Raw genomic sequence first — 21070 nt, 5'->3', positions numbered from 1 at the left:
CCGTATTTTTTAAAAAAATTAATTTGCCCTGAGACATCTGTACACATAAATGAGCATAGGTGACATGGGCCTGTCAATCTTTTTTGTACTTAGGAACAGCCCTGAATTAAATAAATTAATGGAGGATAAAACTATCAATGGATAGTAGTTATAATAGCTGTATACCATCTCCAGGATTAGAGGCGCCATGTGTCAATATGAAAAACAAAATATAAACCTTAAGATCCAGTATATATATGTCACTCTGAGGCGGGTGGGTAGGGAGAACCTGTCCCCTCCCGCCAACCACCTTCCCATTTTATATATTTTATATTTGTTTTAGTGCGTAAAGTTGTAAAGTGCCTTGGGTGGCTTGGCAGAAAGGCGGGATATAAATGCAGTAAATAAATATAAAACAGTGGCACCTGCTAAGCTATACACACAAGCACAAGTTTAAGGTTTTAAAAGGTTATTTATGCATTTAACAAGCTTTATAAATCATTTAATTAAAAAATGTCTTAAGTGGTTTACAGAGAGTGATATAAAATATCCATTAAAATAGAGATTAAAAAACTTAAAATAGTTGACATAGTAAAATTATCAAAATATAGATAAAAATAATTTTTAAAACAAACAAATGCATATGTTAAAATTACAAGTCTAGGTGAGGTGACCTAAACAAAATTTTTGGCAGGCAGCTACCTAATATTAATAGGCAGGGAGCCCCAAAGTATCGGTGCTCCCACTGCAGGATTAATTCCATACAAGTGCAGAATGAACATGTCCCACTTGTAAATATGCCATATGCAAAGCGGCTGCTTTATACTGAGTCAGAAAATTGGCCCCTCTAGTTCAGTACTGTTGACACTGACTGGCAGCGGCTCTCCATGATTTCAGGTGGGGATCATTCCTTGCCCTCCCTGGAGATGCTTGGGACATGAGACTCTGGATAAAGGAGAAGAAAGGCAAGATCTAACTGAATAAACATGAAATGTTACTGGTATAGCTGCCCATGGGAGTTGTGTTCATTACCTTATTGCATTCTCATTTTATTTATTTAAAACATTTCTATACCACTTAATCATTTGCATCTCTAAGAGGTGTACATAAAAAGAAGCCACTAGATTGGAAGTAAGCTCCATGAACAAACTGGGGTCTACTTCTGAGTACATATATAGAACGGGGCTGAAACAGTCATATTTACCAAGTAAAAAATAAAGGGAGGTGCATTAAAATTTTGTTACAATAAAATACACACTGCCTACTGAAACACATTAGTATAAAATCTCTTAATATTTTTAATCAGAGGATACCATTGCTCCTTGCTAAAAACAACAATGCACATTTAAAATAGGTTCCAGTTTTTCTAAGCAATTAAAGCAGTATACATAATCCTTCCATTTTGTTATTTATTTAATAAATCTATATTATTTGTTTAAGGCATTTATATACTGCTTTTCAGGTAGACCTCACAAAGCAGTTTACATAAGGTTATTACAACAATAAGTAGTAATTTGTTTAAAAAGTTACAACAAAATGGAAAGGACAGCTTGTTTAAGAAGAATCTGTTACATCCTGCCCTTTTTCCCAGAGGTGCCCAGGGCAATAAACAATAAGCAATTAACATCTTAAAAACAGTTCTAGTACAGATGCAGACTGGGATAAAAGACTTGTTGAAAGAGGAAGGTGTTCAGTAGGCAGTGAAACAACAGAGATGGTGCCTGTCTAATATTTAAGGGGAGGGAATTCCACAAGGTAGATGCCACAACACTAAAAGCCCCATTCCTATATTGTGTGGCCTTCTGATAATGAGGCCCACACCTGCGGAGTGCAGTGACTGACTGGGTATATAAGGTGTGAGATGATATTTCAGGTATCCTTGTCCCAACAACTCTTTTGAGGCTGGTTAGGCTGAGAAGCATGGCTAGCTAGAAGTCATCCACTTGAGTTTCAGGGGTGAACAAGGATTTGAACTATGTTTCTTGGCTTACCATCTGTGATACCACACTAGCTTCTCAAAGCTGAGTGAGTGGGATATAAATTTGAAAATAATTAAATAGAAATAGGGTGGATTATAAAATCATAAGTGGTCTGGGGAAAGTGAATAGAGGGCATTATCCCCTCTACTTCATTAAAGGACCATCTAATTATGATGATTCGGCATTAGGTTCAGGGCAGACAAAAGAGAGTAAATTAGTGGTGATGGCCCTAATTTGGGTGCAGGGCCAATCCTGCCATTAGGAGGCAGCAGATTCTGGGGTATCATCAAAGGATATTATATTGTCAGTTTTATTGGGAGGCAATACAATTTAAATGTTATGCTTTGTTCATCAAAGTATGTTTTCTACCAAGATGGGAGAAGAGCCTGTCATGATTATTATCAGCCACACTAATCAGTGAGAACCCTTTACAAATTCAGTGGCAAAATACTGAGTGGGCAAATGGCAGGGGATGGCTATTAAATGACCTCCACGTGAGCATCTAGGCTAGGTGGAATTTTTATTTGGTCCAGAAAGGCTGTACTTATGTTCAAGGTCTTAGAGGTTATAGCCACCAATGGCTTTTAAAGAGGATTAGACAAATTCATTGAGGATAAGATTATCAGGGGCTACTAGTCATGATGGCTATGTTCTTCCACTGTCAGAAGCAGTATGCCTCTGAATATCTGTTGGGAATCACAAATGGGGATAATGCTGTTTTCCTCAGGTCTTGCTTGGGGGCTTCCCATGGGGCACCTGGTTAGCCACTGTGAGAACAGGATGCTGGACTAGATGGGCCCCCTTTGGCGTGAACCAGCAGGGCTCTTATTGCTTCGGTAGCTAGGTGGGTGTTATTGAGCAAAGTTTACAAGTAGCGTCCATCCATGAGTGCACTCCTGCATATTATTGTGAGCTAAGGATGAGCAAATATGTCAATTTCAGTTTTTTCCCTATCTTAAGTTCCATTCTCCACATTTCCACACCAGTGTGCGATAAAGTTTTTACATTTTGCACATTTTTTCCTAATGTGAACATGTTTGTATACAATTTTGCCTAATATAGTGCATTTTGTATGTTATTTTCACCAATATATGCAATTTTAAGCACACTTTACCCCATGATACGCATTTTTATACACATTACTTGCCTGGAGAACTGTACTATAAAATTCAGAGAATGGCAAATTTCGAAGGATGACTGTGTCTTGGTACACATATGGTTTTGAAATGTGCAAATTAGATAGGCTTACCTTTAAATGTGAACTGAATCTAATTTCTCTCCCATCCTTATTGCCAGCAGTAAACATTGTGTACTGTCAATTCTGTTTCAATAGGTAGTGGGGAGAGATGCCATTGAACCTTGCCTTTAAACGATATAATCAGGCTTAACATGCCACTACTTGCCTCTGTCAAAAATTTCAGTTTCAACTCTTGCAGTTTTACTTATATGTTTCTCTCTGTCTTTCAAGTATGGCATCTTTTTATCCTGTCTGGGAATAACAAAACAGGTATTCGTAAGTTACATTATACAACAAAATGGTGCTTTTGGCATGGTATGCTCCTATTAAAAGTTAGGAAGCAAAGCCAAAAGACCCTTGGGGTTTGTTCATTAGAAAATGTAGCATTGATCCCTTTGTGCTTAGAGGAATGATGTTTGATGGGGATTGATTAAACGTAAGGAGCTGCATGTTTCAATGCAACAGTGAGGATGAGGCAGCAGCAGAACATTTCTGCCCTTCTCTCCTTGCTTCCAAAGCAGGTATTAGAAAGGAATTTCTACTCCAGGGACCCTTGCTGCCTATAAATTATGAAAACTGAATATCATGCATGGTTGTGAGGAAATATCTGCAGTATAGGCACTTGCTAAAGCAACTACATTTGCAATGGGAAAAAAATCCCAAAGACTAGCACCGAAATATTGCCATACAACAGACCAAAGCAAACCAGTGAGAAAGCTTGCACTGATTTCAAAGGCATTAATAGATGAAGCTCAGGACCAAGGTACACATTATGTTGAACATGTACTTTGCTGTTGCATTAACCTTTAAAAAAAATTAAATACCAGCAGAAGGGATGCTCAATCCGAGTCAGGAGAACAGTGCATGGGGGGGGGGAGGATATTTTTAAACCTTTTAACTCTGTGACACACTTGCCCTCCCAAAATTGCTATTTGCTTTGAGAGAGAAGTTGCCATACACAAGTCTTATATGCTCTGCTTCCTTTTGGAATGAAAAGCAGAGTACAAATATGAAGTGAATAGTTATATGAATTAAAAATTAAAATAGTGGTTCATTTAATTAATTCATTAATAAATGAATTAGAATCCCCATTTCACAAATAAACATGCATTTAAAAAGTGAATAAAGTGAAGTATGCAGACAGTTGCTTTTTCGCTAAGCTGTTTGCCTAGCAGATGCAGGTGCCACTGGGATTTTGGCATTCCAAACAGTAGCTTAGTTTGCTTCTATAGTTGGACCTGACTTATGCATTGTGGTGTGTGTTCACGATATCCTTTTAACCTACTTTTAGTTGTGCATTTATTTAAACATGGAATGCTTAAAAATTTGCACTTCTCTGAATTTTGCAGTGCAGTTCTCCAGCCAAGTAAAAATGCATATAATGGGGTAAAGTGTTCATAAAGATGCAAATATTAGTGAAAATAACATACAAAAATGCACTGTGTTAGTGGGAAAATTGCTTTGCAAGTGTACATTAGGCAAAACTGCACACAGAATTGGCACTAACATGCTGACAAATTTTCATGAGGACTTTTTAAAAAAACACAAACTGATGTGAAAATGTGTAGAACTTAATTTAAGTCTGGAAAAATGAGAAAGGGGGAGAAACTGAAACTGACAGATTCGTTCATCCATACTGTCAGCCCTGTGGGCTACCAAGAGGGTAGACCAGGCCAGCAAGACAAACACATATCTACAGACAGAGATAGCTGGCCATAGACCATCTAGTGAAGAGCGGGCTATAAATACTTTAAATAAAAATTCAAACACTCTTGCAGTGCCTTATGGCTGCTGTCTCAGAAGGGCAACAAATGAATCAGGGTCTGTCGTATCTTTATTGCTTACAATAACTGGTTTTATATGATGCTGGGGTTCAGCCTGCATTACTAAATACATACTTTCCGTCTAATACTCTCCAATCATTGAAGGTGCATTAAGATAATTCAGAACTTGAAATTCAGCAACAAATGCAGTGCCAAGGAGCCCACCCACATCTCCAGCTGCTTTTGATTAATCCACTCCTCTTTCTGCAAAGCCTCTAATGAATACTCTATAGGATCAAGGGCCCTATTTATCTTTTAAAACATCTGATTTCACATCAACTAATTGGAGAGAAGAGAAACTAAAGAAATTGAAATATTAGACTCCACACAAAATGAAACACACAAAACCTGTACTGAGATTTATCATGAAGCTTTCTGAAGCAGCAGAGACGGATGTGAGTTACCTGTTTGAAGCTGTTCCCAGAGGGAGGAAAATGGTTGTATGTTTGGGTTCCCCTTCCCCAACAACTTCAGTCAGGACTTTCTACTGGAAGGACAAACGGTACTCGATCCAAGTGACATCTCAGAACACAGATACTCCTTCGACTAATCATTTAGGAAGATTTTCAAGGATGTGTCTCTGACACTTTCATCCCCAGGAGAGGGGGGGGGAGTTCTTATCAACGATTAGGGCAACATGTATTTCCCTCTAATCTAATACTAAACACAAAGGAACACTTGGGCATTTTAGAGATACCCTTGCACAGGGATGGATGGATCTGTCATTTTTGGTTCTTAGTTTCTAATTTTTCCAGTCTTTACTTCAGTTCTCCACATTTCTAAGCAATATGCAAAAATCCTCATGAAAATTCATCAGCATTTTAGTGCGATTTCTCCTGATAAACACATTTTTCTATACAGTTCTGCCTAATGTACATATTTTTGCAATAAATTTCCCCTACTATACAGATGTTATATGTTTTCACCAATATACTCATTTTATGCACATTTCCCCCTAATGTATACATTTTTGTAAAACATTGGCTGGTTGAAGAACTGAATCGTAAAATTTGAATGAGTGCAAATTTCAAAGGATGACTGTTTTGGTTATCACATTATTTTGCACAGTGTGAATTTAAAGTTTTGCCTTTAAATGCAAACTGAATTTCTCCCTCATCTCTACTCTTGAATCATGGTGATGAACGTCAGATATAACCACAGAGAGCATTCAGAGTACAGATTTCCTGTGACAAAAAGCATTGCAAAGGAGAGAAGTTTGGCAGGTTCAGCTTCTCCCATATTTCTGTGTAAAATAAACAGCTATTGAGATGTTACATAATGGAAAAGGAGTTGTGTTACATCTACTGAAGTTAAGACCATCTCAAGCTGAACACCTAGTACTTGCCAATAAACCATACCTGCCTTTCCAAACCTAGGAGAATGTCACCTTTTCTCTGCACAAAGGACAGTGTGGTATGATGGTTAGACTGGGACCTGGGAAACCAAGGTTCAAATTCCCACTTGGCCATGAAATTCACTGGGTGACTTTGGGCTAGTCACTATCTCTCGGCCTAACCTAACTCACAGGGTTGTTGTGAGGACAAAATTGGGAGAGGGAGAACCATGCTTGTATGCCGCCTTGAGCTCCTTGAGGAAAGATGGGATATAAATGTGATAATGATAATATAATAACAATTTTACATGTATAAGATTAGAAGTATTTAAAGGGTTAATATCTGGAAGGCCCACTCTTGGCATATAAGAGAATCCAGCATGGTATAAGATAGGTATTTTAATGGTTGCATAGTGAATTTATAAATGGCTAGACCATAGCAAGGGTGCAAATTGGCCAGGGGCTCTATACTGAAGAGTGCAAGGCTGACAATCCAGCCCTGGCTCTACAAAGGGGCTTTGCAAGTTGTCAGCCTCCCCAAAATCACAGTCTGCCTTGCATCTTTTTGACTAAATAATGGTTTAGGAAACTCCTGGGCACAAGTAATGTGTTCCATGCAGCTGTTGGCCCCAGTCTGAGAAAGCAATAGGAAACAGCTGCTAAAACACAAGACGGGGGCGGGGGAATAGCTTTTCAGAAATATGCAGCATACAAAGGAAAGAATGTGAAAGGGGGGATAAATAATTAAGTCTACATTTTTAAGGAAAATCTCTGAATCCCTGTTGCAATTTTTCTTTACCCGACAACCTAAGAACATAAGAAGAGCCTGCTGGATCAGGCCAATGGCTTATCCAGTCCAGCATCCTGTTCTCACAGTGGCCGAACTAGTACATCCTCCTGTTAATGTACTGTAGTAAAGTCTTTCATTTCACTTCTGTGTTTGACTCGTTTGGCACTCACAAGAACCACTCTCCTGCATCAGTCAGACTAGGATCCATTTCATCCTCAAAGATCATCTCACCCTTTATATACCCGGTCAATCGCTGCACTCTGCAGGTGATGGCCTCCTGCCTATACAATCTTATCACAAGGTCCATTCTGCACAATATAGGAACTGGGCCTTTAGGGTGATGGCACCTGCCCTTTAGAATTCCCTCCCATTAAATATTAGAGAGGCGCCATCTCTATTATCTTATGGGTGCCTGCTGAAGACTTTCCTCTTCCAACAAGCCTTTTAAGGAGAGATCTTTCCCAGATGAGACATTTTTATTGTTTTATCACTCGTTTGCTGCCCTGGGCTGCTTTCGGTGGAAGGGCGGGATATAAATTTAATAAATCATCATCATCCAGCTTTCTGGACATTATTGTTGTTGTTATAGCATTTATTAGTCTTTTGCTTCACAAGGTGAACTCAAAGCAGCTTACAGTCAATAGTAGATTAAAACCAGTATAAAAGATTAAAACAAAATAAAAAGTACAGCATCAAAGTTCCCCCAAAAGCCATCCTAACTTAGGAGCAAATGGCTGGGAGAAATAGTTTTGCCTGGTGCCTAAAAATAGATGATGGCACCAGGCATGCCTCCCTGGGGAGAAAAATGGAAATGGACTGCCTTCAAGTCGATTCTGACTTATGGTGGCCCTACAAATAGGGTTTTCATGGTAAGCGGTATTCAGAGGGGGTTTACCATTGCCTTCCTCTGAGGCTGAGAGGCAGTGGCTGGCCCACGGTCACCCAGGGAGCTTCATGGCTGTATGGGGATTTGAAGCGTTCCATAAATGCAGGGAGCCACCAGTGAGAAAGCCCGTTCTCATGTTGCCACCCTCCGCACCACCCTCAGAGGGGGCTCACAAAGAAGGGCCTCAGATGCCAAAGGCTGGTTCATATGGAGAGATATTCACTAACATAACTTCAGCATTCTGGAGTTACAGGGCCATTTCTACCATTAGGCAGAGTGAGGCAACTGCCTCAGATGCTCAGGGGCAGTAGTAGCAGCCCCCTGAAATTCCTCTTGAGCCGTCAGCCATTCTCCTTTGCTGCCACGTGGTTTCTCCTGCATTCCCCCTCCCCAAAATTAGGCCTGCTGCCTCAGCTATGGTAGAGGATGTCACCCGATCTATAGTGTCAAAGTAGAATTCAGTTGCCAGTCAGTCAGCTTTTGCACATGGAATGGGGAGGAGGGTGTCATCTTGTTCTTTGGATGGCTTTTGGTTATTTACATTGTGGCATGGCTTCTTGAAAAGAAGATGATGATTTGAGGTTCACCACGCCTCAAACCGTTTCATTTCCTTAGATTGTGTGAGAAGAACTATTATCACTTAGAAAAACTGTTGACAGCTGCGGTGGGACCATGGGATAGTCACATACATGTAGAGCTTGGAAAAGTTACTTTTTTGAACTACAACTCCCATCAGCCCCAGCCAGCGCCATGCTGGCTGGGGCTGATGGGAGTTGTAGTTCAAAAAAGTAACTTTTCCAAGCTCGTTTCTCTACTTGCTTCATGCCCAGCCCTTTGAGACTAAACATGAGCTCAGCCTTCCCAAACCTGGCGCTCTGTAGGTGCTTTGGACTACAACTCCCATCAGTCCCAGCATCATGCAGGTGTACTGGCTTGGGCTGATGAGTATTGTAGTCCAAAAGATCTGGAGGTAAACCAGGTTGGCAAAGCCTGTTTTAAGACCCAAAAGACTTACATGTTTCCTCATCATGTCTAGAGAAGCAGGTGGAGAGGGGGTATTATTTTGAGTAGAATTTCAAAACGGTTATTAAAAACCATACAGATGTGTTAAAATGTTCAGTATTGCATAGATTTGTCTCCATGGTGACGCCAGTGTCACTGCAGCACAGAAGGACCAGGAAGAAGTTAGCAAACACGACTTTTAAAAAGAGGATCTTGCTTTACACCGGTGGGACTGTTCATTATATCTTGCATTCCAGGTCCTCTGCTGGGGTGTTATTAACACACTCACAGCACGTGGAAATGTACATCTTCCTATTTTTTAAAAAGCTTTAAGTGCCAAGCAAGTTTTGCGTATTGCATTTTTAATTTGTATTTTCTACTGTTCAGTGAGGAAGGCTGTAGTTGAGGTTCTCTTGTCTCTGATCACTGGGGAGTAGCAATGTGTTGTTGCAACTGATTATTTTAAAGGCACTTGGGGAGTACAGAGAGCTTTGCAATTCTCAAATTTAGATTCACAAGAGTCCTGTGGAGTAGGCTGGACTAGACTGCTGAGTTGTCAACATTTTATTCATTTATATTAATTGGATCACATATGTTTTTAATTACCCTATTAATGGGACTCCCATGAATAAGGGGGATTTAAAAAATGTCAAATTGAGTAGTCTATCCTTGAGAGATTCTGAGGAGTATTGATAGCTGTTGTGTTCCATTTACAGACTTAAAATACTTGGATACTACCTTGGCCTTTTACCACAATTTTATTTTAATTTTTAGCATCATGATTTTTATGTATGTTAAATGTGTTTAGTGCATTTTCTCATATTTATAAACACCCAAACATACAAACTATTTAAATATATACAGTTAAACAACACAACAACCCAAAAAGAAACCTTTCACTTAATGTCTCTGTCCATTACCAGCTTTCTGTCTCTTGATTCATCTTATACAATCTCAGGGGAATCCTTTTCAGCCTGATGACATTTCCTCACGGACAATGTTCTGGGAGCCACACTCCAGAAGTGGTGGGGCCAAAGGCAAGAGTGGGTGGAGCAACAGGCGTGACTCTTACCTTTTCATAGGAGGCTTGCATTCCAGCTACACAAAAGCCACATATTTTTACATACGCCCACACCCCTACAAGCATCTTGTCAGGCACAAGCCCCTGCACTAGTCAAGGAGTTTGTCCCATGATATACTATTAGCAGGTCTTTTTTGTGTGTGTGACAATACTTCATACCAGTTCCTCTTCTTTGTGCTGCCCATGGACCCTATTTTGTGCTGGAACCCACAGTTATTTTATCAAGATACGAGTACCAGCACCTCATTTTTTATACCGAAAAAGGGCTGACTACTAGGATAAGGTTATGAAGATGTGAAAGGAGCCAGTATTTATCTTGATTTCTATTTCTTTTTCTATTTTATCATACATTTCTTTTTTGAAAAATGACCTACCTCCTTATTAAACCCCATATGCTCAACCACGCAAACACTCCACATTGCACAATTTATTTTGACACTGCACAAAATGTGTCTAGCTGCACGTTAGAATAAACCTTGACTCATTCTGATTTGTTGGCAGGGAGGTTAGATGACGTTGCCTCAAAGCAAGTGCTATCCCACACTTACAGCAAAAAGTCTGGTCTTTTGCCGGGGTGTGTGTGGAAACAAAGACTTATTTGCTCTATCTGAATGATCCATTTACAATATTGAGCTCTCATCTGGAAATAACCTCCTTCCCTTTTTCAAGTCAGATTCCAAATTGCCTTTTTTGTGTTTCCTTGGCCCCATCTCCAAAATCATTGTTACTGCTTTCTCACACATGCCTAGCTTACCTAAGGAAGGGTCTTAGCTCAGTGGTAGAGGGGGGCTGCTTTACATGCTGGTTGCTGGTTCAATCCTTGGTGTCTCCAGCAGGACTGAGAATGTCCCCTGCCTGAAACCCTAGAAAGCTGCTACCAGTCAGTGTAGACAGCACTGAGCTAAATGGAACAGTGGTCCAGCTCAGTACAAGGCAGTGTCCTATATTACTATCATTTTTAGCTAAAGGAGGGGGAAGATATGTCACATTCTCCTGGGATCCCAGAGAGGCCACCAACTTGGACAACTTTGAAAGAGGACTAGACTAAATCACAGGGGATAAAATCAGTGGCTACTAGCCACACTTACTGTGTTCTACATCCACTGTCGGAGGCTGTATACAGGGAGAGCATGGTTATCACCCTCAGGTCCTGCTTGTGCACTTCCTGCAGGCATCTGGTTGGCCACTGCGAGAACAGGATGCTGGACTAAATGGGCCACTGGCCTGATTCAGCTGCAAGGCTCTTGTAATCTTATATTCTTAGCCTCCATTGGCAATAATGGGAGCATTCCATGAAATATAAATGACAGCTTCAGAGAGGTAAGAAACAGAAAAAAGGTTGCAAACCAAGAATGCCAGAGATGAAAAATTTACAAAAATATATTTATTGTAAATCCTTAGTAAGCTGCCCAACGCATTTCAGCCCAACATGGGCTTTCATCAGGGGCTAAAATTCAACAGAAAAACATAATCAGACCAAATATATCTAAGGACAGACATATATAAGATACATATCAACTATAAAACTCTTTAAACAATACAAAGGAAACATATACTATTTTTCCAAAACATGTTCACTGGACCCACATATGCAAAAAACAACATATGTAAATAAATAAATATATGAATAACTTGCAAACAATAAACTACATTATACTAACTCAAAACTGAATATATACCAAAAAGGTGAACTTTCATTACTACATCAAGCAAATAAATTTTTTAAAGACTTTTACAAGCAAAAGGGAAACACATATATAGCCATATCCTAAAAAACTTGCAAACATAAAACATGACAAAATTACTTACATTATAATAGCTCAAAACTCAATATGCGCCAAAGAGGTAAACTTACAGTCCTGCATCAGTCAAACAAATTTTACAATGATTTTTACAAGCAAAGAGGGAGCAAATATATAGCCATATCCTGGAACACTTGCAACAGTGAATTACAACTAGCAAAGTAATTATTTTGACCTTTAAAATGAAGTACAGCTGGAACAAATCTTCTTGCAAAGATAAAAAAAAATCTTTTGTTTTTATTTTTATTTTTGCAAAAGAATTCTCTAATGAGATCTAAACAAATTTTTTATATATTATTACAAAAGAGGAAGGAAGGAGAAATCGTCATTCAAGCCATTAGGTATCACTGTTTTTAGCCTCAGAATCCAACCTATTTCTTTTTTGTGAAGAAGAAAATTTAACCTAGATCCTTGTATCTTTTGTAAAACCCAAAATTTAAGTCCCACATTGGCATATTGGGAACATTGGCGACAATGGGACACAAGAGGTGCTCCTACTCTGTTCTTTCTAATATTACTCAAATGTTCTCCTATACGGACCTTTATTTTCCTGGATGTCTGACCTACATATAATTTAAGACACCCACACTGTACCACATAGATGACTTGCGCTGTATTACAATTAGAAAAATGATACAGTGTATACTTTTTCTGATCAATTGGGTTGATGAAATTCTGGATCTTAAAGGTATACTTACAAAATACACAATGTCCACAGGGATGATGTCCAACTGGTGGACGTGTACCAGGCAAAAAGCGAGTGGAAAGAGATGTATGTTCTCTAAAGTCACTATTTACAAGAATGTCCTTCAGATTCTTGGTTCTCTTATATGAGAAAAGTGGCAAATTTTGGCAACCTGGAATATGTTGTACTACATGCCAGTTTCTCTTAATACTATTTTTTAGTTTGCTAGATATATAATTATAGGTTAAATTACAATGTATTCTGGGCGATGTGGTAGGGATAGAAAAAGTTAAACTCTTCCTATCCCATTAGGGCCAGCGCCGGGCATGACTGGGCCCTTGGGCACCAGCCTGCCCCGGGCCCGCAGTGCCATAGCCCAACCCTCCCCCATACAAGAGGCGTGGGGCTAATAAATCCACCCACATGTTCCACCTACCTCTCCCGTCCCTGTGAATGATGTGCACACTGTGTGTGCCTGCTTTCCATCAACCAAGATGGCGGTGGGGGTGTCAGCCCTTTAGGGGAGTTCCCAATGCCATCTTGGTTGGTGGTAGGCATGCACATGCAGTGAGCTCATCATTGACAGGAATGGGAGAGGTAGGTGGGGCATGCACGTGGGCTTATTGAAGCCCACACTGACTGTAGTGTGTGTGTGTGCCTGGGAGCCGATGCTGCCACACATCATGGAACAGGAGCAATAACTTCCCACCCTAAGGTGGGGCCCTTCAGAGGCCTCTCTGGGCTGCAGGGGCCAGGGCCTTTGGCCCCGGCCCTGTATCCCATACTTCCAGCGCTGGTCAGGTTTCTCCAAGGCTACTTTTATAATAAAAATCATGCATTTTAATTTGCATTCACACAATATTACATCTAGTTTTATCTTCTGCTTAAGAGTGGGCCATGCATGTTATGGGGGCCCGTGATTCTGAATCTAATTAATGAAGAGCCTGGTTACCCCAAAACCCCAAAATAGTGTTGTTGGGTTATTTTAAGGATTTGATTAACGATGTTGATCTTGAAATTGTTGTGAAACGATTTAACGGCTGCCAACTTGTTTATAGCAGCAAACTGTAAGAAAACACTTGTTCCATTGATACAGTACTTGAATGGTATCATAGAATCATAGACTCATAGAGTTGGAAGGGGCCTATAAGGCCATCGAGTCTGTTCTATGGAGGCATCCAAATCAAAGCATACCCTACAGGGAACATGGAGTACTGGAATTTAGCCAGATTAAACTACTGTAAGGGAAGGGGCTATAGCTCAGTGGCAGAGCATCTGCTTTGCATGCAGAAAGACCCAGGTTCAATCCCCAGCATCTCCAAGGAGGCCTGGGAGAGAACGCCATCTGAAATCCAGGAGAGCCACTGCAAGTCAGTGCAGACAGTACTAGGATAAATGGACCAATGGTCTAACTCAGTATAAGGCAGCTTCCTATATTCCTAAGATTAATAAACAGACAAATGAGTTCACTGGAAAATTGATTTGTGTGTGTGTGTTGTGGACTGTAGTCCATGAAAGCTTATTCTATAATAAATGTGTTAGCTTTTAAGGTGCCGCAAGACTCTTTGTTATATATATCATGCAGAGGTTGTTATGTGTAATTTGATTTTAAATTTAAAGGGTTGTAGTCAACTAAGTCCTACTCAGAATAGACCCGCTGAAATGAATAAACCTAAGTTTTGTTGTTGTTATGCGCCTCCAAGTCGACTTCGACTTATGGCGACCCTGTGAATCAGAGACCTCCAAGAGCATCTGTCATGAACCACCCTGTTCAGATCTTGTAAGTTCAGGTCTGTGGCTTCCTTTATGGAATCAATCCATCTCTTGTTTGGCCTTCCCCTTTTTCTAAACCTACGTTACCTGGTGGATAAAGTATCACTGGCTACTAACTATGATGGCTATGTTCTGACTCAATAGTCAGAGGCAGAATGCTTGTGAATACAGTACCAGTTGCTGGAAACTGCAGGAGGGAATAGTGTTCTTGAACTCAGGTCCTGCTTGCAGGCTTCCCATTGGGACATCTGGCTGGCCACTGTGAGAACAAGATGCTGGACTAGATGGGCCACTGGCCTGATCCAGCAGGCTCTTTTTATGTGCTTAGCCATGTCTATTAGTTTCAGTATAGGACTAGCGCTGAATATCACCCAATATCCTGATATATATAAAGCACATTTAAAGCACATGGCTTCCCCCAAAGAATCCTGGGAACTATGTTGGGAATTGTAGCTCTATGTGGTGTTAACTACAGTTCCCAGGATGTGCTTTAAAATGATGGTGTAGATGTTTTTCCCTAGACCTTGGCATTGATAGAAAGAGTTAAACTCCCTTCTCCCACAATCCTAAGTCAGACTTTGTCAGAGCTGCTATTTACATAGCAAAAAACATGTGTGTTAACTTGCATTCACACAATTAACAATGCATCTCATTTAAGCCTTACGCTGGCCTAGAACTAACTATACTTGCATCTGCAGAAAGGTGTTAAACAGGTCCAGCACAGGAACTGTTTAAGGGAGCATGCGTTGTGCTTCTATCTGCACCTAATGCTGCTGAGCTTTAAATCATTGCTACAGAAGAAATGCAGTTCATTCCAGATAGCTTTAAACCAGCCTTTGCCAACCTGGTGCCCTCCAGTTGTGGACTACAACTCCCATCAGGCCCAGAGGAGTGGTAAATGATAGCTCCTTTGTCCATCATGCACCTGCAGCAAGAGACAATTTTTTTCGGCCTTACATTCTGCTAAAACAACAGTAACAGGTGCTGATAATGCAGAACTTTGCTAAGGCACTGGATCTCTTGATCGTAGTCCAAAGGGCTGAACTCCCTTTTCCCGCTCCTTGTCAATCCTGCCACAAGGGGGAAGTGGTGCGTAACTTTTCAAAGATTTACTGAGCAGAGTTTTAAAAATAAAGAAACCCAAACTTCACAATGGGAATAATGAAACATCTGTCACTAAGAGCCTGCATCGTTCCAAATGCCGACATGTCCCAGCCTATATATTTCATCAGCATGTTTGCGAAGGTAGCCAGACTTCTGAAACAATCTGTCATCACAATTATCACTGTGGTACAACATCATTGCTGTTGGTTCTTTGCAGTCCCATTAATTCATTTTCTGGGGGAACAGATGTGTACCTATCTTAAGTGAGACTTCTCACATCATTAATCCTTTCCAGTCACATGCTCTTATTGTGTTGTCAAAGCATCAAGACCATCACTCTCAGACTTGTTGCTTGGTGCACTTTGGTTATGGAGCTTCAGAGCATTAGCCTGGAAGGGGAGGAAAAAGCATGAAATTGATATAATTTATAATGTCAGTGTTATGATATTTTCTTCTGGGTATGTCTAATTCTTCTTTTCTTTCATAGGAACAGAGGAAGCTACCTTATACGAAGTCAGACCATTCGTCCATCTAGCTCTTACTGGCAGAGGGTCTCCAAGGGTTTCAGACTAGAAATCTTTTCCAGAAGTATCTGGAGTTGAGACTGAACCTGGGACTTTTTGCATGCAAATCATGAGCTCTACCACTGAGCTACAGCCCTTTCCTTAAAAAGAAAAAGAAAAAAGATTCCGGAACCCATGGTTCCAAATTAAGGGCTGATTTAAATAGGAATTTTGGAAGCTGCCTTACTCCAAATCAGACCATTGGTCGCTCTTGTTGTTGTTATGTGCCTTCAAGTCGATTACAACTTATGGCAACCCAATGAATCAGCGACCTCCTTGACAGTCTGTCATGAACCACCCTGTTCAGATCTTGTAAGTTCAGGTCTGTGGCTTCCTTTATGGAATCAATCCATCTCTTGTTTGGCCTTCCTCTTTTTCTACTCCCTTCTGTTTTTCCCAGCATTATTGTCTTTTCTAGTGAATCATGTCTTCTCATGATGTGTCTAAAGTATGATAACCTCAGTTTCATCATTTTAGCTTCTAATGATAGTTCTGGTTTAATTTGTTCTAACACCCAATTATTGGTCTTTTTTGCAGTCCATGGTATGTGCAAAGCTCTCCCCCAACACCACATTTCAAATGTTTTCTCTTATCCACTTTTTTCACTGTCCAGTTGGTTCCTCTTGCTCAGTATATTCAGCTAGAGTCCACTTCCTCAGATGCATGAAGCATTATCCTAAGTTGCAAGTGTATATAGTCCACATGGCATTTGAGGGGGGGGGGATTGTAAACAGTGAATGCATGAGGCAGTGGGAAATGATCTACAGAAAGTATTAAATGGGGACGGGAGAAATATTAAGCAGAGATCCTACAATAAATACCAGTCTGGCAGCACCCATTGTTGCAAAATAACTGCTAACTCTGCCTCATTCTTTGCATGACAGATCTTTCGTGCAGGTGGTTGATTCACTGTGCATGAGACCATTGTGATCTGCCACAGATAATGATCCAGAATCACAAGCAACATGAGCCCTTTCATTGTTCAGTAGCATTCATCTGTTTAATGCAGCGTTTGTTTTGGTGATGTCAAAGAGTTCTCTTCCTTTTTTCTTTTCTTTTTTGGCAGGATGTCTAAGCATTCTTGGCTGTGGTCTGGGCCCACTTGAGTCAAGCTATGGCCAGGCCTCTTAGCAAGGTTTCATGCATCTCACCAGGTATCCGGTTCATCAGTGTGAATATGTAATATGAATGATACCATCAACAACATACTGCAGTGCAGAGTGCTCCTAATCAGGGTTCTAGCCATCCATCCAGCCATTCCCTTTCTCAGGATGCTCCGTTCTGATTTCCACCTCTAGTTTTTCCATTACCTCCCAATAGTCTGTGTCCTCGGCTCAGTCCTGATTGGTGTCATGACCCATGAATCTAGCACAGGTCTGGGACAGAGTCAGAGGCTGCAGGAGCACCAAATGGAGACCACCGCACCTGAGGATGTTGGACAGGAAGCCTTAGAGGAACCTCCCAGACCTCTACAGCCTACAGGTCCAGAGCCTGGACCAGGGGTGGCAAACCTTTGGCACTCCAGATGTTGCTGAACCACAACTCCCATCATCCCTGCCCATGGGCCATGCTTGCTGGGGATGGAATTGTAGTTCAGCAACATCTGGAGTGTCAAAGGTTTGTCACCCCTGGACCCTCACAGGCATCTTCCCCTGAGCCTGAAGAACCAGATGCCTTCTGGCACACAGCAGCAAGGTGGCAGTGCACGAAGCGCTCCAGAAGTGATGCCAGAATGGAACAGAGGAGGAGTGCCCCTCTTCAGGCCCGAGAGTTGGCCTTTTAAGGCCCTGAAGCTTTCTACAGGGGGATGGGGCCTAAAGAGAATAGGCTGGTGACAGAGGCTTAAAAGGCCTCAGTCAGCTTCCAACCTTTCTTAGAGCAAGTTGCTCACTCAGAGCTACCCATGGTTCAGCAGCCTCTCCCTGAGCTTCCAGCTCTACCTTGCTGCCAGCCCAGCCACTTTCTGCGTGGAATATTTATTAATTATTAATTATTTGATTTATATCCCACCCTTCCTCCCAGCAGGATCATGTTGGAACATGACAACTGGGCTGTTTTAGGATTCCACATCTTTTTTTTTTTTCCTCCATAGGAGTTTTCTTAAACTCATTGATGCATTGTCGTGTTTCCTTTGCATGTGTGGTACATTGTAATGGCCACTGGCTACCAAAAAACCCCCAGCAACAACTCTGGCCCTTATGGTCTCTCCACCCCCCTGCCGATTCTTCTGCTCTTCTGCAAACAAAACCACAAAGTCAAACCAACAACAATGTTAAGAAAACAAAACAGCAACACAGGAGGAGGGAAGACACCCACTCAAGCCAAGGGCTGGGTAAAGAAATGCATCTTCTTGACCAATTGCTGAAAAGCATACAATAATGGTGCAGAGGGGAGGTCATTCCACAACCTGGGGGCCACCACAGAGCAGGTCCTCTCATGTGCCACCGTCCCTTGGACCATGAATGAAGGGTAGTAGTGTGAAAGAGAGAGAATACATGGAGTGTGTGCATGTGTGTGCATGAAAGAGAGCAAGAGGGTTTGGCTCTGGCTCCGCCCACTTATGGTACTAGCCCTGCCCACTTTTTTAACTCTGGCCCTGCCCACAGCTGCCATCCCCCTTCCCCCAGGTGCCCCATGAGGGAATGTGGCCCTTGGGCTGAAAAGATTCCTCACCCCTGCTTTAAAGGACTATCTTGAAAGTGAAGGAAGTTAATAAATTAAGGGGCATCAAGAACTCTCCACAGTGAGACTTCCCATTAGGGCAGTGGTTCCCAAACTTGTTTCCCCCACAGACTACCTGGAAATTGCCGATGGTCTTTGATGGACCACCTAATGGGTTTTCTGCCTTTTTAGCCGTTGTAATGTGCTGTGTTATTTATTTATTTTATTTATTTTATTTATTCAATTTCTTAGTCGCTCATCTGGCTGGCTACCCAGCCACTCTGAGCGACGTACAAAGCAAAAAACATATAAAACATCAAAAACACCAAACACTAAGCAAGAAAGCTAAACAATAACATAAAAACTAATTCAGTTACAATAAGGCTTCTCATCTGTATAGTCCAAAATGTGCGCCTTCCGATGGAAACTCGTGATGTGAGTCTTCCCACCCTTGCACAAAGACCGGTGTGGGTGATAGTCCATATGCAAGACCGAAAAACAACACCCCCCAGTGTTAGATGCTGTTTGATTTTTAATTGCATTTTTATTGCTGCTTTTATTTCTTATATATTGTATTTTATTGTGTTCTATAGAATTCAAATTGTAACGCAATAAAATACAAAAATGAAAGCAATTAATTTAGTTAAAAATCAATATGAGTATATAATGCGGTGGATATGCTGTGTTCAACCACAAATCCACATATGTCCTGCAGACCACCTGAATGAAGCTTGTGCACCAGAGGTGGCCACGGACCATGGTCTGGGAACCCTGCATTAGGGTATCTGGTTGGCCGCGGTGAGAACAGGATGCTGGCGTAGATGGGCCCCCTTTGGCCTGATCCAGTAGGCTTTTTTTATATTCTTAGGATTGCCAGGTGAGCTTGTGTGCCCTCATGCCTTTGCCATAGTACACCATCCAGCGTGTACCACTTTGCACCTGAGCATTCAGTAAGCACTGTGGCTTGTGTCAATGCACCTTGAAGCTCAAGGGTGCAGGATATGCAACTATTTCCAGTGCATTCCAATGTCTGCAAGAGACATTGGTGCTGCGCTGGTTGTATCTAACTAAGGCCCCATACAGAAAACACATGGCTTCCTCCAAAGAATCCTGGCAACTGTAGTTCGTTAAGGGTGCTGGGAGTTATAGTGGTAAACAACAGTTCTCAGGATTCTTTAAGGGAAGACGTGCTTTAAATGTACAGCCCCAGTTTTACTCAGAGAAGACCCTTTGAAATGAATGAACCTAAATTAATGATGACTATTAATTTTAATGGGTCTACTCTGAAAAAAACTTGAGCTGAATACAATTTACTGTTTATGCTGGCTGTGCAGGTCAGAGTGCAGGATCTGATCCATCTTGGGGCATGCATTCCCAATGGCCTTTTTAAAAGAGATTTGCCATTCAAGCTGCAAGGTCTCTTTCAGCCCAATGCATTCCAGGAAAGAGTCGTTCGTATGTTTCACATTTTACTTTATTTTTATCCAGATTGTTTATTGCAGCCCAGGGCGCAGGATCCAACCCATCTCAACGGATGGCAGCCCTTTTGCCATGTGACAGCGTGTGTGGAGGGTCTCCTGAAACCCTGTTGTGTGTAACCAGCCCAATCGCTCTGAGTTGAAAAGCCTTTTAAAGATCTCCCTGCGGATGAGAGTTTCGCTTGCAATTGTACATAACTATGTTTATGTGGCTTTTCTGCTTTGGAGAAAAAAAATTAAGCAAACAAAAGGAGGCCTTTTTTAAGGTTCCACCGAGATTTGAACTCGGATCGCTGGATTCAGAGTCCAGAGTGCTAACCATTACACCATGGAACCACCATGGTCAAAAGAGGGCTGAAGCTTCTTGTAAAGCCTTGCGCTTCCGCCCCCTCGCGCTCCAAAGAGACACCTTCTGCTCCCCTCCTCTGCCCCGGGTTTGCAGCCTGAATATTTCCTTCCAGCTTCTGCTTGAAGCAATAGGTCCGGGGGCCCATTGCACTGACGTGTGCACAGTTTTAGGACTCTGGCAAAGAGTAGCGTGCGAAGACAGGATGATGGCTCCAGAAAACTCGTGTGTCTTGCGCCTGCACGCAAAGTGGGAGGGAGGGAGGGAGGAGGGAGACGACTGGAAGGTGTCTATATATCGGCGAGGATAGCTGGGCGGGCGTGTCGGGGCTTAAAACTGAGCCTATGGCCTATTAGCTCCAGATCCTATTCATAGTTTGTTTCACTGTAATGAATGCGGAGGTTGCCCTTGAGCATGCACGGAGTGCATTCCATTGACTGCTAAGTACTCTGCACATGCTCTGTCCCCCCGAGGTCGTGGCGGTTGACAGGCAGCCCACCGCCTCTTTGGGAAGGTGGAGTGCCTGCGATGGGGAGAGGGAGAGAGGT

General features: G+C 41.6%; 1 long non-coding RNA gene and 1 other non-coding gene across 3 annotated transcripts; both read right to left on the bottom strand.

Moving 5' to 3' along the window:
• Nucleotides 1-507: 507 nt before the first annotated feature.
• On the bottom strand, nt 508-11988 carry LOC133369858 (uncharacterized). Of its 2 annotated transcripts, XR_009759005.1 has the most exons (4): nt 11920-11974; nt 11199-11420; nt 3208-3447; nt 508-924 (listed from the first exon to the last, which is right to left on the bottom strand). It is a non-coding gene; the product is annotated as an uncharacterized LOC133369858 (long non-coding RNA). The 2 variants fall into 2 exon arrangements; XR_009759006.1 differs by lacking the exons at nt 508-924; nt 3208-3447; nt 11199-11420 and adding an exon at nt 11475-11557 and having other exon boundaries at nt 11920-11988.
• Nucleotides 11989-20440: 8452 nt separating this feature from the next.
• Nucleotides 20441-20512, bottom strand: TRNAQ-CUG (transfer RNA glutamine (anticodon CUG)). The gene has a single exon. It is a non-coding gene; the product is annotated as a tRNA-Gln (tRNA).
• Between the last annotated feature and the right edge of the window lie 558 nt (nt 20513-21070).

Source organism: Rhineura floridana, chromosome 14, assembly GCF_030035675.1.
Source record: "Rhineura floridana isolate rRhiFlo1 chromosome 14, rRhiFlo1.hap2, whole genome shotgun sequence".
NCBI lineage: Eukaryota > Metazoa > Chordata > Lepidosauria > Squamata > Rhineuridae > Rhineura > Rhineura floridana.
This window is presented reverse-complemented; position numbering and strand designations above follow the sequence as displayed.